The sequence below is a fragment of the Canis aureus genome, chromosome 21 (genome assembly GCF_053574225.1).
Source record: "Canis aureus isolate CA01 chromosome 21, VMU_Caureus_v.1.0, whole genome shotgun sequence".
Classification (NCBI taxonomy): Eukaryota; Metazoa; Chordata; class Mammalia; order Carnivora; family Canidae; genus Canis; species Canis aureus.
In genome coordinates, this window is record NC_135631.1 from 7,137,320 (window position 1) to 7,143,785 (window position 6,466).

Sequence of the window (6,466 nt, forward strand, 5' to 3'; positions counted from 1 at the left end):
CCTCCACCCTGCCTCAGCCTTGCCCCAAGAGCTCACAAGTTCAGGCCGAGACCCATGGCAGCCTGCAGGTGAGGGGGGCTGGGCCCACATCCACAGGGGAGTCTTGCCGCCTTGCCCGCTCTGACACTGGCAGGATTTTTGCCCGGGGCACCCTGGTTCCTGGAAACAGGTGCCAGTTTTAGCAGTCAAGTCAGTTCCTGGTCTGGGTTTGTTTCTCTGTACCCACAGATCTCCTTAGCCTCTCCTCTCCTCTCTCCCCGTGTCAACCACCGACAATCTTTTAAAAAAATTTTATATATGTACATAAAATAAATACAAGATATATATATTTTATTGGAGTTTGATTTGCCAACATATAGTATAACACCCAGTGCTCATCCTGTCAAGTGCCCTCCTCAGTGCCCATCACCCAGTCACCCCAACCCCCTGCCCACCTCCCCTTCCACTCCCCCTTGTTCGTTTCCCAGAGTTAGGAGTCTCTCATGTTGTCTCCCTCTCTGATATTTCTCACTCATTTTCTCTCCTTTCCTTTAATCCCTTTCACTATTTTTTATATTCTCCGAATGAATGAGACCATATAATGTTTGTCCTCCTCCGACTGACTTACTTCACTCAGCATAATACCCTCCGGTTCCATCCACGTCGAAGCAAATGGTGGGTATTTGTCGTTTCTAATGGCTGAGTGATGTCCCATCGTATACATAGACCACAGCTTCTTCATCCATTCATCTTTTGATGGACACCGAGGCTCCTTCCACAGTTTGGCTACTGTGGACATCGCTGCTATAAACATTGGGGTGCAGGGGTCTTGGCTTTTCACTTTTTTTAAAGTTGTGTTTTACCGCATAGATAAGTAATGTGCACACACCTCAGGTGGACCGCTCACTGGATTTTTACTTACCTCTACTCCCAGGTAACAACCACGTGGGTCAAGGAAGTGAACGGTCCCAGCCCCTGCAAGGCTGCCCTGTGCCCTTTGCCAGCCAGCACCCCCATCCTGGGGGCCTCACATCAGCTCCCTGTCATCCTAGGTGAGCTCTGCCTGCTTTGAACTTGGGGAAAATGGAGCCCTCCAGTATGTGATCTCTTCCAGCAGCTTCTTTTTGATCGACCTAATCTTTTGGAGATTCATTCCTCTTGTTGCATACATCAATGATTTGTTCTCCATTTTTAGAAGATTGCTGAGAAGCATCCCTTTGTTGGAATTTGCCACAGCGTGTCCACTCCCCTGTTAGTGGGCATTTGTTTCCAGGCCTGGGCTGTTACCAATACCCCCGGGTGAACATTCCCGGGTGCGCTGTCGGTGGACACGTACATCATTTCTCTCGGGCTGGACATGCCAGGCCGGAGTGTCCTACTTGTGTGACTTTGGTATTTTCTGCCTCTGAGTCTCCCTCAAGGCACAAGGGTTTGGCTGCTCCACATTCTCACAAACATTTGATTCTTCAGTATCGCTAATGCTAGCCATTCCGCTGGATATGCAGCAAATGAGGCTTTAATTGCATTTCCCTGGTGACTGAGGGGGCTGAACACCTTGTCATACTCCATTGGGAGAGTTGACCATTGGGAGAGTTCTTTGGTGCAGGGCAGGTTCAAGCATTTCCTCTGCTTGTAAGAATATTAGGTCATCTGTCTTTTTCTTATTGATCTTTAGGAGGTGAGGTGTCTGTGCATTCCAGTTGCAGGTCTTTTTTGGATCTATATTGTATCTTCTCCCATTCTGTGGCTTGCCTGTCCCCCATTTTAACTTTGTTTTTCGATTTCTTTTTTTCTTTTTTTAAGATTTTATTTATTTGTTCATGACAGACACATAGAGAGAGGCAGAGACACAGGCAGAGGGAGAAGCAGGCTCCATGCAGGGCACCTGACATGGGACTCGATCCTAGGACTCCAGGATCACACCCTAGGCTGAAGGTGGCGCTAAACCGCTGAGCCACCTGAGCTGCCCGACGTTTTTACGATTTCTTAAGCTTCCCCCCCTTTAATAACCTCTTTATTTTAAGATAATTATGGATTCACATGCGGTTGTAAGGAATAACACAAAGAGATCCCCTGTTATGCTTTACCCAGCTTCTTCCAATGGCAACATCTTGTAAACCTATAGTACAATGTCACAACCAGATAATGACATTGATACAGTCATGATGCACAAGAGGATCCCCTATGTTGCCTTTTTATAGCCACCCCCAATTCTCTCCTGTCTTGCCTCCCTCCTTAACTCTTGGCAACCATTGTTGTCACAGTCTGAACCATGACAGAACCACAATCTGTTCTATATTTCTCTAGCTTTTCATTTCAAGAATGTCATATAAATGAAACAATGCTTTGGCTTTTTTTCCATTCAGCATACTTCTCTGGGGATTTCATCCACGTTGTCGTGTGTACCATTAGTTCATTCCTTTGTATTGCTAAGTAGTAGTCTGTGGGATGGACGGATCACAGCTTGTTTAATTGTGGACCTGTTGAAGGACATCTGGGCTGTTTCCAGTTTTTGGCTGTTACAAATAGAATAGCTGCTATAAACATTCATGTACAGGTTTTTGTGTGAACATTAAGTCTTCATTTCTCTGGGGTAAATACCCAGCAGTGTAGCTGCTGGATCCTATAGCCATTGCATGCTGAATTTTTAAAGAACACACCAAATTGTTGTCCTGTGTAGCTGTACTATTTCACATTCCAACTAGCAATGTACGATATGCACATCTTCTGTGCATCCTCAACACTTGGTGCTGTCACTATTTTTTTTTTTTATCTTAGCCATTCTGATAGGTGTGTAGCTAGTTGTGGTCTTAATGTGCATGATTAATGGCTAATGATGTTGATTATTTTTCATGTGCTTATTTGTCATCTGAATATCTTCTTCCATGAACTATCTTCACATGTTTTGCCCATGTTCTAATTGGATTGTTGCTGCTTTACTGTTGAGTAAAGACTGTTTAGTTTTTACTAAACTGTTGAATTTTAGGAATTTTACTGTGGAATTTTAAGAATTATTTATATATCGTAGATACTTGTCCTTCATCAGATAGGTAGATTGCAAATTTTTGTCTGTTATTTTTGTTTGTTTGTTGTTTTTACCAGTCTATAGCTTGCCTTTTCATCCTCTTAACAGGGTCTTTGGCAGAGCAAAGGTTTTATTTATTTATTTTAAAAATAAAGACCAGTTTATCAAACTTTCCTTTTATGGATTGTTCTTTGGATGCCAAGTCAAGAACTCTTTGACTCTGGATCCTAAAGGTCTCTCATGTTTTTTCTATAAGTTTTATAGTTTTACTTGTTGTACATGTCCATGATGCATTGTGAATTGATTTTTGTAAAAATTTTTGAAACTTAGACCAGGGTTCATTTTATTGCCCATGGCTGACTAACTGCTTTATTATCATTTGTTATAAATACTGTCTTTCCTCCAATGACTTGCTTTTGCACTTTTGTAAAAAATTAGTGTATACTAGTATATATTTGTGTAGCTCTACTTCTGTGTCCTCTGTTCTGTTTCATTGATCTATGTATCTATCCCTCTACTTTCTCACATTCACTTATTTTGACCATATTCTCATTTTGATATCTTTATATTGGTTCTTCCAATCCATGAACATGGTATGTCTCTCATTTATTTAGATCTTCTTTGACATCTTTCATCAGAGTTGTAAAGTGTTCAGCCTGTAAGTCCTGTCCATGTTTTGTGAGATTTACAGCTAAATGTTTAATTTTTGAGCGACTGAAATGGCATTGTATTTTAAACTTTGATGTCTTTTTTTTTTTTGCTATATAAAAAAACAACCAATTTTTATGTTTCTCTCATTTCAATGATGTTGCTGAACTTGCTTATTAATCCTAAGACTGGCGCAAGTGTGCGCATGTATGCATGTGTGTGTGTTGTGTAGATTCCTTGGGATTTTCTATAATCATGCTATCTGCAAATAGAAACAGTTTTATTTCTCCTTCCTCATCTGTATGGGTTTTATTCTCTTTTCTCACCACAACTTCCGATACTATGTTAAGTAAAGGTGGTGAGAGAGGACTTTTTTTTCTCAATCTTCGGTGGAAAGCACTCATCTTTCACTATTAAGTATATATATGTTAGCTGTAGGCTTTTTGTAGATTTTTAAAATTAAATTGAGGAAGAGGAAGGTCCTCTCTACTCTTTTTTATCTCAGAGTTTTGAATCATGAATTCATGTTGATTGTTGTCAAATGCTTTTTATCTTATTATTATGGTGGATTGTACTGATTATTTCTGAGTATTGTACAAGCTTTCCTAAAATAACTCCATTTGGTTATGGTGTATAATTTACTTTATATATTGCTGAATTCTATCTGCTAATATCTTTTAAAGGTTTGTTTTGTATTCATGAGAGATATTGGTCTGTAATTTCCTTTCTTTCTTTTCTCGTACTGTCTTTGTTTTTGGTATCAGAGTAATACTAGTGTCATGTAATGAATTGGAAAGTGTTCCTTCTTCTATTTTCTGGTGACATTATGTTAAAATTGATGTTAATACTTCTGTAAATATTTTCCAAAATTGGAAAGTGTTCCTTCTTCTATTTTCTGGTGACATTATGTAAAATTGATGTTAATACTTCTGTAAATATTTTCCAAAATTTGCCAATGAAATTGTGTGGGCCTGGAAATTTTCAAAAGGAAGTTTTCTGTTTTTAAATGATGAGCTTAATTTGTTTAATACTGTTATTCAAGTGATCTATTTCATCTTAGTGAGTTGTGGTTTTTCAGAAACTGGTCGATTATACACTGTATAATTTCTATTCTTTTAAATGTGTTGAGGTTTGTTTTGTGGCCCAGGTTATGTTATATCTTGGTATATGTTCCATGAACACTTCAAAGGACTGTATTTTCTACTGGTGTTGGGTGGGATGTTCTATAAATATTGGCTAGATCTTGTGGGTTGATTGTGTAGTTTTGTTTCCTTGTTGACCTTCTGACTAGTTGTTCTGTCAGTTGTTGAGAGAGGGGTGTTGAAATCCCCAACTATCATTCTGCATTTGCCTGTTTATCTTTTCAGTTCCATCAGTTTTTCTTGGGCTACTTTCAAGATTTTTTATCACCTTTAGTTCTCAAAAGTTTAAGTACTACATGTCTTAATGTGGATTTCTTTGGTTCATCCTGTTTAAAGTTTGCTCAGCTTCTTGAATCTCTAAGTCCATGTCTTTTCACAAATTTGGGAAGTTTTCAGCCATTATTTCTTTGAGTACTTTTTCAGCTCTTTTCTATTCCTTTTTTCCTTCTGGGACTCTGATAAGGTAATGCTAGGTCTTTTGTTATAGTTCCACAGATTCCCGAAGCTCTGTTCATTTTTCTTAGTTTATTTTCTTTCTTTTGTTCAGATTTGGTCATTTCTATTATTCCATCTTTCAGTTTTTTCCTTTGTCCCTCCCATTTCTACTTTTGAATTTTTTATTTCAGTTAGTGTATGTTTCTTGGTTCCAAAATTTCCATTTCGTTCTTCTTTATATTCTATTTGCTGAAGATATCTATTTTTTCATTTGTTTCAAGTGTATTCATAATTGCTTATTGAAGTATTTTATCATGACTGCTTTAAAATCATTGTTAGATAATTCTAACATCTCTGTCATCTCTGTGTCATCACTTTTCATTGAATTTGAGATATTTCTGATTCTTGATATGATGAATGATTTTTCAGTTGCAATCTGGACATTTTTGTATTATGCTCTGAGACTCTGGATCATATTTAGATCCTCTGTGTTAGCTGTGGGTTTTGACACTGCTTTGGTAGGATGATGAAGGATTCTGCTTCATTCATGCCAGGTGGAGGTAAAATTAATCTTTGTGGATGATGAGAGTTAGAAGCAAAAATTCCTTTTCCTTGCACTGGCTATCTGGTCAACCTGGCACCACTTATTGAAAAGGTCATCCTTTCTTCCCCTGGATTGCAGTAGTCCTTGGATCTTAAGCCAGATAACTATGTGGGTGTGGTCAGTTCTATACTCACTGCTTCAGTGACAAAGTGTGAACTATATGCCAGTATCCAGGCTAGGAACTAAGAGGCTCATGGGCTTACTGCCTTATAAGGAGGTGATCTTGAGAAAGGGGGGGTGAGGGCAATGGTGAAGAGTTTGATAGTTGTATCATAGGGACATGGAAGGGGGTCTCCCAATTAACCTGGAGTGGGTGATCAGGGAAGGTGTTCTGGAGGCAATGGCCTCAGAGCAGTGTGTGAAGGGATGGGCAGGACTTGTCCAAGAGAAGACTGTGGCAGCAGAAGGATGCTTTGGATCAGAGAAAGGGACTACTCATGCAGAGGCAAGAGTCAAGAAACATCCTGGCACCCAAGGGGTGTCACTAGCAGTTTAGCATGATAGGAATGGAAAGTTCAAGGATGAGAGAGCATCCAGAGATGAGGCTAGAGACCTTGGTGGGGATGGATCCCTGGGGCATGACTGATTATGTTGTACAGTTTGGGCTTTACCCTGAGGGCAATGGGGAGCCAG